This window comes from Nerophis ophidion, linkage group LG28 (assembly GCF_033978795.1).
Source record: "Nerophis ophidion isolate RoL-2023_Sa linkage group LG28, RoL_Noph_v1.0, whole genome shotgun sequence".
NCBI classification, from domain to species: Eukaryota; Metazoa; Chordata; class Actinopteri; order Syngnathiformes; family Syngnathidae; genus Nerophis; species Nerophis ophidion.
In genome coordinates this window covers 12,415,375-12,428,272 of record NC_084638.1, presented here as the reverse complement: position 1 = coordinate 12,428,272, position 12,898 = coordinate 12,415,375, and the positions used below count along the sequence as shown (strand labels likewise).

Below are 12,898 nucleotides of genomic sequence, written 5' to 3'. Positions count from 1 at the left end.
AATGTTCCGGGGAAATTTCTGTCTCATCGAACAAATTTAGGATGTCGGACATTATGATGATTCTTTTTTCAATGACATCACAAAAAAATAGTGAAAGAATTCTTGGAGCCCGAATTGGACCAGGAACTTATGGATGTCAGCATCAGCAACTACAATCCTTCGCTCTACAAAGTGAGATATTGAAGGTCTAGCTGGTAGTTTTTCATATAGGAATTCAATTGATTAAAATCTAGTTAACCATTGGACAGAGTCGCAGACATGTGTAATAACATGAAATAATGGAAGAACAAGCTTCTACAGTACACAAGAGATGCTAAAAAAAACTAACTTTTGTGCTGTGATTGAGCAGACAAAAGCTGGAATTGGATTTGATGGGTGTTTGAAAAAACGGATCCTGTTACGTGATTGGCCACGGAAAGATGAACTCAGCCCGGTGAAAGGTTTAGGAGAAGTGTGGGTGGCGGCGGAACAAAAAAGTTTTTATTCACACTGTGAAGGTTTAAAAGCATTACCAGAAACTCCAATTATTAGACAGTGTACCTGTATGAAACACTTGTGGTAAATCTTTTGCTGTAGGTGTGTTGGATGCACCTTCTCGTCACACTGAGCCCAGCTTTATTACTCTCAGTTTCAAGTTATGTAAGGGTCAGTTCAAGACCAAACATTAGCTTAAGGGACAATACACCATTAAACAATGTAACATGTCTAAATTAAAAATGAGGGAAAGGTGTGTTCCCAGCGACCCGATTCTGGAAAAGCGGTTGAAGATTGATGGAAAGGTGTGTGACAACTGATGTTAGGATTCCAATAGCAAGGTTGGCAGGTCAGGGAGACCATTTCAGTAGTGTAAGAGCCACAGGAGGTTTATTAGTAAAAACAATTGGTTAAAGAGAACACAGAGTTGTGCTGAAACCCAGGGTAGAACCAAGGTCCTTCAACTCTTCAGTCTGACGCTCTCCCAACAGAGCTGTTTGAGATTTACAAATCAGTCCTGGGTTCACTTTTTCAAATGGAAGCAAGGTCTAACCTGGTGGTATCTTTTGAGGGCTGGAAGGAGTCCTTTCCATGGCCATCACTGAGCCTCGTATTGGTCAGTAGAACAGGTACTTGAATCCCTTGAACTCAAAATAATGTCCTTCGCTCCATGACTGAGCATTTCAGAGTTGGCAACTTCGGGAGAGGAGCTTCTTTTTTGGTTGAAACCTTCTTTGTTGATGACGATGTAAAACTGGCTTAACTGTCAATAATGAGGTTTGTGTTTAAGCAATTGGTGAGCATGAGATTTGACAGTTCCCAGCTTGAACATCCTAATTATTTCACTTTTATCTGTGTTTGCCAATATGGTTATTCTCTCAGATGTTCGGCAAAAAAAGCATTAGAAAGAGCCTGGGTAGCTCAGTCAGCAGAGCTTCAGAATTCTAATCTGAGGGTCCAGGGTTGAAGTCTGTGTTCAGGTGGCCATTTTTAACTTATTTACATTTCTGCAAAGGCGTCCCTTTTGCCCCTCTGCAGCAGTCCTGTATCCTGTATTTAATTTGAAAAACTTATTTGAGCTGATGCTTCCATTATGACAAATAATTACGTGTGCAGATCAAGAGTTGTTTAAATTGTAATAAATTGAATAGAAGCGTGGGTCTTACAAGACCCTTTGATAGCTCAGTTGGCAGAGCGGGAGACTGAAGTTGCTCGTGCTGAAATCTTAAGGGAGCCGGTTCAAATCTACCTTTAAGGATTGCCTGTTATATTTTTATGTGATGTCATTCAAAACAGAAAAAAAATAATGTTTGACATCCTGAAGACATCCATTCAAAACCATTACCGCTAGGACCTTGGCCTCTATGGATTCCTGTCTTCATAAGACAGGTGGGTTTCGAGTATGCCACCCTACCGTTTAGGTCTTTATGCATTTAGTTAGGATATCACCTTGGTTGGATACTTATTTTTTTCCCTAACCGTGTGTGTGTTGGTGTATTACTATGTGCAAACTTACTCTACAAACATTCTTTAAACATTTTACACGCACTCAAAAATACTTAGCTGAACTCCTGCGCAAGACGGCAACAACTCTCAATTCCAAAATATATTAGAATTACCAATCAACCAAAAGCAAAACGAGTATTTTACCGTCATTGGTGAAGTCCTCTGTTGGGCCTTTTTTGGTGGGTTATGGTCCAGAAGTCAACTACCACAAGACAGCCAAAGAATCCTGATAAAGGGACAAGTTAGCTCGGCTCTTCCGTTTTAAAGGGCGAAGTCTTCCAATGTTGTTTTGTTCCAAAGGCGCCGGAGAGAAAGTTGGTTTGTCTAAAATTGTCCGGCACATTCTCTGAAGATGGTCACTCTACTCACATGGTTATGTCCACCTTGCTGCCCCACCTTGGCAGGGATATTTGGACGTATGATTAGTCAAATAATAAAGAATTAAAATTGTGTCTTGTGACTTGAGGTGGACACAAAATAGGAACCTTAACAGCTGTATGAATCGAGGAAGTGAAGTGAAAGGTCCAGAAGAAAATTTAAGCCACTCTCATGGCTGACAAGCCGTGCCAGCAGTTCTGAGGGATGATTTTAAATCCAGAGACCCAGGGTGTAGACGTTTGACAGCCAAACTAAGTCTAACAGAGGCCCGGGCTATAGCCAAAAGAAGACCAGAATGAAACGGGCAGACATCCAGGCTAAGGCAGTCGATGGAAGGTTGTAAAGTTCAGTAAAAGACCAGACATTGGCTTAAGGGACCATACCGTTAAACGACGTAACAGTTGTCCAAAAAACAAATAACAGAAAGGTGTATGACAACTGATGCCAGGATTCCGCCAGCAAGGCTGGCCGATCACTTCATTAGAGTAAGAACCACAGAAGTGTCCTTAGTAAAACAAAGTGGTTAAGAAGAACCCATAGTTGTGCTGAAACCCGGGGTTAAACCAGGGACCTTCAGATCTTTAGTCTAACACCCTCCCAACTGAGCTATTTAAGCCAACACATTCTGTGTAGCGTTAACTTTTTCAAATGTAACCACATTTTGCTTTGTTGTTGACTATTAAGGGCTGGAAAGAGGCCTTTGCTTGGTGAGTTTAGAGCCTATTACAGGTACTTGAATCGCAGGAATTTAGAATTAATGTCTGATGCTCCATGACTGAGCATTTCAGGGTCTGTGAAAAATTAAGCAAAATGCTTTTGAAGAAAGTTTTACAACCAACAAGATTTACTGCAAACATTTGGCAGATTTTTCACAAATGTTCATAAAAAATTTGCGGACAAATAATTAAGTCTTTAAGTGTAGATGAAGTATGCTTCATAAAATCAATCAGTCAATGTTTATTTATATAGCCCCAAATCACAAATGTCTCAAAGGACTGCACAAATCATTACGACTACAACATCCTCGGAAGAACCCACAAAAGGTTCAAGGAAAACTCACACCCAGTGGTCAGGGAGAATTCACATCCAGTGGGACGCCACTGACAATGCTGACTATGAGAAACCTTGGAGAGGACCTCAGATGTGGGAAACCCCCGCCCTCTAGGGGACAGAAAGCAATGGATGTCGAGCGGGTCTATCATGATACTGTGAAAGTTCAATCAATAGTGGCTCCAACACAGCCGCGAGAGTTCAGTTCAAGCGGATCCAAGAAAGCAGCGAGAGTCCCGTCCACAGGAAACCATCTCAAGCGGAGGCGGATCAGCAGCGTAGAGATGTCCCCAACCGATATATACTGGGTCCCGACGAGCGGTCAATCCTTGGTCTCGACTCTGGACAGCCAGTACTTCATCCATGGTTATCGGACCGGACCCCGTCCACAAGGGAGGGGGGGACATAGGAGAAAGAAAAGAAGCGGCAGATCAACTGGTCTAAAAAGGAGGTCTATTTAAAGGCTAGAGTATACAGATGAGTTTTAAGGTGAGACTTAAATGCTTCTACTGAGGTAGCATCTCGAACTGTTACCAGGAGGGCATTCCAGAGTACTGGAGCCCGAACGGAAAACGCTCTATAGCCCACAGACTTTTTTTGGGCTCTTGGAATCACTAAAATGTTTGTTTTATGTTTTAATGTTGTTTATAACAAAGACAACAATGTATTGATCGATTGACTGAGTTTATAATGCAATTTTATCAAGGGATAAACTAATAACCAATCACTGTTGAAAACTACTCAAATTAAGAACAGGTTACAAGGAAGGCTGCAGCGGCAGAAAGGGACGTCTTTTAAGAAATGTAAAGAGGTTAGCCTCAGTTGTCTGAACAGGGACTTGAACCCTGGACCCTCAGATTAAAAGTCTGATGCTCTGCCGACTGAGCTACCCAGGCTCTTTTCAATACTGATTTGCCCAATGTCTAAGAGAACAGCCATATTGGCAAACAGATGCAAGTGAATTAGTTAGGATGTTCAGTGACAAGCTGGGAACTGTCAAAGCCCAAACTCGCCAATTGCTTGAACACAAACCTCATTATTGACAATCAACCCAGTATTACATCATCATCAAGTGAGAAGGTTTTGACCAAAAAAGAAACTTGTTTCCCGAAGTTGGCAACTTTGAGCTGGATTTAACTTGGATTCTCCCCACAAGTTCGAGCCAAATGCCTTGGGGACCCAAGTTTAATGGTGATTTGAAAAACTAAAACCAAAAAGATGTCTTTAATCCACTTTAGCGCAAGATTCCGCCATTAAGGCTGGCAGGTCAGAGAGTCCATTTCAGTAGTGTAAGACCCACATGAGGCGTATTAGTAAAAACAACTGGTTAAAAAGAACACAAGATTGTGATGAAACCTGGGGCCAATCCATACGTTGTACTGATATGACCCAGTTTATGAGGTTGTTCAAATTAATAGTGCTTACAAAGTACAAAGAAGAAGAATTATGAGAAACACTTTCAACCTTATTGGAAATAAAATATTCTTCATCTCAGTATGCTAATAATGACTGAATTAATTAATTACATATTACAAAACTGTTTTATTACTCATTCACATATATAATTTTACTAATTTAGTATAAAATAAAAGTCAGTAAATGAATATATATATTTGTAAACCCGCTGAAGTGGGAAAGGGGTAGGATTAAATAAACTTAGCTTCTTCCTACTCTTTTTTAGACATGATGTAATGTGAAATGGTATAAAATTGTCTGATGTATTATGTTGTAAGAATGTTCATGTTTGAAATAAACTAAAGAAAGTAAGAAAATATTGATCGATTGACTGAGCTTATAATGCAATTTTACCAAAGGATAAAGTAACAGCACAAAGCACACATCAGTCATATTAAATTATGCATCAAGGCCAATACTGTACTGACATAAAATTGATATTTTTAATTTTGCCAGAGTACCTGGTTGGTTTCACATCTTGTGAAAAGCTCCTTACCGTTGAAAGACCTCGCCCTAATGGGTTTAGCTAGCGGTTCTGACTTGAGTCCTAGTCTCTTAGCTAAACCCCAGTCCATCAGACTGGCGTCTTCCCCAGAGTCTATAAAACTCTAGATCTGTGGCCGTGAGATGCGTTATCGTGACCTTAGTGAGAGTGCCTGGCATCTGAGGTACCGCCGGAACGTGACTCGCCACCTGGGATCCCTTGGTTGGACACGAAATGACAAGATGGCCGCTCTCTCCACAGTAAAAACATCTCCCCTCCATCAGACGCTTGCATTGCTCCTCTGGGGTCAGTCGGGCTCTCCCTAGCTGCATGGGCTCCTCCTCCAGGTCAGTGCGGAGGTGAGGACATAACTCCGGGGGTGAACGCTGAGTGGTCGCCCCGCTAGGTGCAAAAGGATGGGTGGTTCTTCCTGCCGCAGCCGGTCCTACTCCTCGCTGTCATTTGAGCTGGGCTAGTCGGTTGTCCATCCGGATGGCGAGATCGATGAGGGCATCTAGGTTGTCTAGTAGGTTGGGGACGGCATGGTAAAGTTGGTAGAGTGGCCCTGCCAGAAATTTGAGAGTTATTGGTTAAATCTCCACCTTCTACCATCCTAGTCACGTCCGTTGTGTCCTTGGGCAAGACACTTCACCCTTGCTCCTGATGGGTCCTGGTGAGCGCCTTGCATGGCAGCTCCCACCGTCAGTGTGTGAATGTGTGAGTGAATGGGCGAATGTGGAAATACTGTCAAAGCACTTTGGGCTCCTTAAAAAGGGGTAGAAAAGCGCTATACAAGTACAACCCATTTACCATTTTGGTCTAAGGGAACAAGGAGGTCCTGATTGGAAGCTCCGAATCCCTTCAGAAAGACTTCATACCCGCTTCCCACCCACTTTCTGCTGCTAGCGTGCGGAAGCGGGTGGCGTAGTCGCACACAGAGCCGCTACCCTGCTTTAAATTGCTTAGCTCTTGTGCCTTCTCTGTTGGAGGACAACGGGTCAAAAGTTTTGGTTAAAGCAGCTTGAACGTCTGTGAATGAGTGGCAGAGTGAAGAGTTCGCCCCCACTCGGCAGAAGCCCAAAATCTATACTTGATACACTAGAGTAACAAAAGATACAGTGGTTGGTTGATTGATAGATTGATTGATTGATTGTTCAACCTTGAGCAGTGACCACAGTATCCCCTCTGAAAAATGTGATGCGTGGACCCGGATATACTGCACAGTCCTACAGATATTATAGTACTTAACTACCGTTTGTTGCATTCCTCGAAATTAGGATGCATAACAAGTTTTCAAAAAGGAAAAATTGTTTATTAGAGTCAGTGACTCAAATTCAGTTTTGCGGATTAATTTGAAACCAAGAATTAATGTAAAAGACTAGATGGGATTTGAACCTTTTCTTACCGACACATTTGTCAACATTTAATCTTTTTAAGTCCACAGTGTCGGTACTTCTACTGTTGGAAGTTCAGTTCTGCAAAAGAAACAAACGCCTCTACTTTGGGGTGCATTAGTTCTATTTGACAAGGACAAATTATTTTCGCCTCAGGAAACAGACAAGTTTCTCACCAGGAAACCATCCATCCATCCATTTCCTACTGCTTGTTCCTAAGCGATGGTATTTAACTCTACGTCTCCATAAAGCTAGGGAGCATATACAGTTAGCAGAGTGGCGCAGCAGAAGTGTGCTCCCCCCTATAATCCAGAGGTTGATAGATCGAATCTATCCTCTATCTTGAGTGTTTAAGGTGAAAGGAATCCGCGATGTTCCAAATACACTGTTGGTTTTCACGTCATGATAAGAACACCCATTGTGCAGACTTCACGCCGAAGAATAGTCTAACTTGCCTTTTTTGAAAATGTCTATGGTAATGTTCTGCATCCAATGAGCACAAACATGAGATGGAAAATAAATTACTTGCTCCCAGTCAGGGTTGTCAGTGTTTCCCTGACCGGGAACTGAACCCGGGCCGCAGTGGTGAGAGCGCCGAATCCTATCCACTAGACCACCAGGGAGATGACAGCTAATCCAGACACTTGCCCTCTGCCTGCCTTTTTGTCGGATGCACGAAGCCCCCACACCATGTCAGTTGTACAAAGTCAGAAATGTGTTTTGCAAAAGTCTTTGAGCGGAACTTTTGTGTCTTAGGAAACTCCTGCAGGAATATAGACTTTGACTTGGAAAAAGTATACAACTCTAACAAGAGCTAACAGACGTTCCTTTCTCATGTCCTCTTTTGACTCCTTGGTGTAGTCTGTGTTGAGGGTGAGGTTGTTGTTTCCACACAATGTCACCAGACAGGCCATCTCCCTCCTGCAAGTTGCTCCGTGCCGACCAGCGATATGTCACTGCGGTGTGGTCCGAATACAGGAACAAATACAAGTTGCCTGAATGTTTACGGTAGGGGTGCAGATTTTCAGAAGACAGGTTGACAAGAACATACTAATCCACCTTTTAGCCATACCAAGTCAATGAAACAAAACTGTCCTTTGCTATATTGAATAATTGATGTTGAAAATGAATACATTTTTGCATTTTTGTTTCTGGCACAGATGCCATGAACCTTCCTGAATCCACTTCTCTTTTGGAAAGTCTACCTTTTTCACTATCCTGGGGCCTCATCCTTATAACTGTGTGGGAAAGTCAGACCAAAAGCCTTTGTGATCTGCATACGTTAAAAAATTATTTAGGTGATAAAACATGGTATATTTCCACTTTCACTCATTTTATGTTGCATTTGGACTGCTGCACACATCCTCGCCCCGGGTTGTGTTCTTTTTGATCACATTCCTAGCGTAAAGAACTCTCCAGCTAATGTTATGGCCTGATTTCCACAAGTTTTCCTGAGCATTCCAAATGAGGACCAAGCTAGATCTAATTGCTTGGGTCAGCAAAGAAACAAGTGGGTTACCAGAACAGAAATGGCTGTGGTGCGATTTGAACCCACACCTCCTGAGAGACTGCAGCCTAAACCCAGCGCCTTAGACCACTCGGCCACACAACCACCGTAAATGTGTTTTAGATTATCTATTTATCGGCATTATGAGACGGCAAACATGACATTGCATCACTTTGGTTGTGGCGTGGCAGGGATAGGCTTGGATCGTTTGCTTGTCCTTTAGAAAACACTAGAAAATGCAGTCCTCGTGAGTATAGTGGACAGTATCTCCACCTGTCACGCGGGAGACCAGGGTTCGATTCCCTGACGGGGAGGTGATTTTGGTTCCTCTTATTTTCATCAGTAAACATCTTCTTCAACCTTGAGCAGTGACCACAGTATCCCTCTCTGAAAATTGTATCAATCAATCAATATTTTTTTATGTAACCCTAAATCACAAGTGTCTCAAAGAGCTGCACAAGCCACAATGACATCCGCGGTACAGAGCCCACATACGGGCAAGGAAAAACTCACCCCAATGGGACGTCGGTGACAGTGACTATGGGAAACCTTGGATAGGACCGCATATGTGGACCCCCTTCCCACCTCCCCAGGGGAAACCGAAAGCAATAGATGTCGAGCGGGTCTAACATGATATTATGAAATTCCAGTCCATAGTGGATCCAACATAACCGTGAGAGTTCAGTCCATAGTGGAGCCAATATAGTAGCGAGAGTCCTGTAATTTTGTATTGCTTGGACCGAAAGATCCTGCCCAGTCCTACAGATATTAAAGTACTTTACTACCGTTTTTTGCATTCCTCGAAATTAGGATACATAACAAAATATCAAAAAGGGAAAATTGTTTATTAGAGTTAGTGATTCAAATTCAGTGTTGCGGATAAATGGTCCCTAGTGTGTGAATGTGAGTGTGAATGTTGTCTATCTGTTTTGGCCCTGTGATGACGTGGTGACTTGTCCAGGGTCTACCCTGCCTTACCCTCGATTGTAGCTGAGATAGGCACCGGCGCCGCCAGCGACCTCATAGGGAATAAGCATTAGAAAATGGATGGATGAATGAGATTAATTTGAAACCAACAATATATGTAAAAGATTACAAGGGATTTAAATAAATAAATGATAAATGGGTTGTACTTGTATAGCGCTTTTCTACCTTCAAGGTACTCAAAGCGCTTTGACACTACTTCCACATTTACCCATTCACACACACATTCACACACTGATGGAGGGAGCTGCCATGCAAGGCGCCAACCAGCACCCATCAGGAGCAAGGGTGAAGTGTCTTGCTCAGGACACAACGGACGTGACGAGGTTGGTTCTAGGTGGGATTTGAACCAGTGACCCTCGGGTTGCGCTCGGCCACTCTCCCACTGCACCACGATTTGAACCTTTTCTTACTGACAAGTTTGTCAGCATTTAATCTTTTTAAGTCCACAGTGTCGGTACCTCTACTGTTTGAAGTCCAGTTCTGCGGAAGAAACAAACGCCTCTACTTTGGGGTGCATTAGTACTATTTGGCAAGGATAAATTATTTTCGTCTCAGAAAACAGACAGGTTTCTCACAAGGAAAACATCAATCAATTTTCTACTGCTTGTCCCTAAGCGATAGTATTTCAATCTACGCCTCCATAAAGCTAGGAAGCATATACAGTTAGCAGAGTGGCGCAGCGGAAGCATGCTGGCCCCATAACCCAGAGGTCGATAGATAGAAGCTATTGTCTGCCATCTTGAGTGTTTTATGTGAAAGGTATCCGCTAGGTTCCACTTACACTCTTGGTTTTTAATGTGACCTCATTTTCAACCTCATCATCATTGTCATCATTTTGAGAATACATAAACCTGTCAACTTTGTCAATAAAACCATCAAAATTCAACATGTTTGCTTTGTACCATGTCTCATGTTTAGTATACTCATCATCTGGCAACAGTGACAACAAAGTTGTGTGCACTTTTCTGGTTGCATGATATAAATCCATAAACCTGCTAAATTCCTCCTTTCGGGCTGCAGAGCTGGCATTGAGCGCCAGGACGGACAGACTTCGCGGTGTCTTGGCTGGATGAGCAGGTATTGGACACCTCGGTCTTCTTGGACGTGTCCTCGCTCATCCATGCGGACTGGACACTGGACGAGAGTTGGTTGGTGATCGAGAGTGGAGTCGGCTCTCTTGGTTGCTTTGTTGGGTCTGCTCCTGTCTCTGGCCATGCTCTCTCCACCCCAGCGGACGACGGCGTGGAACACCGCAGAGGCCACCACAGTGTATATTTTTATTTTACTTTTTATTCATTGCTGTATGTATAAGTGGCTGGTTGCATCAGCTCCGCTACTTTAATGTCTTTCATGTCCTTTGTGTTTTTTGATGTTTCCCTCTTACATTACAAAAAACTCCTTTGTCCCACACGCCATTAGACTGTACAACTCCTCTCTGGGGCGGGGGGCGGGGGGTACTAGGATGACAGGGGATACAAAACAATAACAGTGCAATACGTTTTCATAACATGGTCACTACTGCCTACTTTGTCTAGTTATATTCTTATTTTACTGTTATATTGTTATTCCCATTGTTGCTTTTTAGTTTTTATTGTTATTGTAATATTTCTCTATTTTGTTTCCATTTAAACCCCCATTATTTACTTTTTACTTTTATTTAAATTGATCTCAACTCTGTACACTGCTGCTGGAATTTTAATTTTCCTAAAGGAACTCTCCTGAAGGAATCAATAAAGTACTATCTATCTATCTACATGAACTTAAGAGGGATGTGTACTATGGCTATGAGTTAGTTTTTTTTCCCCTTGGCCTCAGTCTGGACCCCCTCTCCAGGGGCCAAGTCTTACACCGATTTTTTTCATTTTAATCTTTTATTTTTTCTCCCATCCCCCACACTTGTTTACCTGTATCTCACCTTTTTTGTAAGGGGCGCCGGAAGTTGGCAGAACCGTCAGCGATCCTGTTCTGTCTCCCTGTAATGTTTGATCTTGAATGGGATTGTGCTGAAAATTTTAATTTCCCCCACGGGGATTAATAAAGTATGTCTGATTCTGATTCTGATAGCTCATGTGAACGTGTTTCGTCATTTAACACGACAATGACCCCCTCTTTTAGCGTTGAGAGTCTTTGCAACTTTGATTTTCTTTCTCCCTGCAAACTTTCAATTTTGTGACCTAGAGCCTTGGGTGTCATTTTTACCACACGTTTTTTCCCCTCAACCCCTTGTCCATCATTGTCACGTTGAGCCACACTGTCCACCTGTGGCTGTTTATGTTGGTCAGCGCAGGTGTGTGATCCCTCCTCCTCCATTTGGAAAAGTCAACCCACGCGCAAGTCAAGTCAAATAGTCACCAACGCATTGGATTTGTCAATATTGGTGTGCACACATTTTAACAATGGCAATTTTTGTATTGTTGTTGCTTCCCTGTAAACAACTCCCGTTCCAGTGAGGCAGTTTTTGACTTAGTGTAGCGGTAAAGTCTTGAACTATTACTGGTACTGGTTGCCGAATATAAATGAAGCAAGTTCAGATGTTTGCAGCAAGCTAATAATTGATGTCCAGAATTGTGCCCATTTTTAACAAAAATATTTATTATCATAAAGTCTTGTTATAAAACTCACTTTGTAACAAAAACGGAAAATACAAATACTAGCCTGGCACAGTCAAAAACTGTTGCGCCTCCACTCAGCAACACCTGGCTAGGATCCCGGCTCCTGCCTAAGTAGACTGGCACTTGGCCTTGAGCCAACCCCCTCAGTGACGTCATGAATTTGACGGACAAAAAGAGTATATGGCTCTAACAACTGTCATCTAGCGTATTGGACTTGCAACTGTAAATAAACTTTCTTGTAAATGATAATATGATAATAATTAAACAAGATGTAATTAAAGGACAACAGTTATCATTACAGTATCATTTTCAATGTTGCAATAAAAAATGAGATTTATTATCACAAACAATATTATTACCACACACAAAAGCACCAAAAAGTGGGAACGTTGAGAACAGGTATCGATTTCGGGGTACCGGAATCTGTGCAGTATCGGTTAAAAAGTGAACGGTACCCATCCCTACCAGCAAGTGTAGTTGTACTGGAAACTAATTTACAATTAGTTACAATTAATTTTCATCACACACAATACTCCACTATGGAATTGTTGTTATATTAAAATGAGAAACAAATCCATCTTTGTACAGCAATGGTTTGAAAAAGGCATTTGGTCGCTGATGCACTTATTGAGTGATTAAGGTATTTTATTATTTGAAGACATCATCAAGTACAACCTGCAAATAGAAAAATATACAAAACAATATATATATAAAGGTTTCGTTCAAAATATTCTAATTACAGCATTTAACGTTTTTAAATTATTTACTATTTCTTCTGTGCTGTATTTTCTGTGGAACAAAACAAATAGTTATAACTTGAAAGCTTCCATTCTTCCAAACACAAAGAGTTCATTTAATGAAAAAAGGCGGAATTGACCGCTAAAATTTATTTTTAGGATGTTTTGCAATTTAAATTATGTATTTAAACTGTCAGAATTCTGAAATAAATAACTTATTATAAAATAATACAAAATCGATGTATTTTCCATTTAAGACTGCTGAACACATCTTTCAGGTTTGTGTACGGATCTGTGCAGTTTCATAATGAACA

At 41.7% G+C, this 12,898-nt stretch overlaps 1 protein-coding gene and 2 non-coding genes across 3 annotated transcripts in view; all 3 read right to left on the bottom strand.

The window, feature by feature from the left end:
- The window catches only part of LOC133545585 (gastrula zinc finger protein XlCGF28.1-like), a 118,694-nt gene that overhangs the window by 37,213 nt on the left and 68,583 nt on the right, over positions 1-12,898 (bottom strand). The gene's annotated exons all lie outside the window — the stretch shown is intronic.
- Positions 2,902-2,974, bottom strand: trnaf-aaa (transfer RNA phenylalanine (anticodon AAA)). Its single transcript has one exon. It is a non-coding gene; the product is annotated as a tRNA-Phe (tRNA).
- trnak-uuu (transfer RNA lysine (anticodon UUU)) lies at positions 4,232-4,304 on the bottom strand. Its single transcript has one exon. It is a non-coding gene; the product is annotated as a tRNA-Lys (tRNA).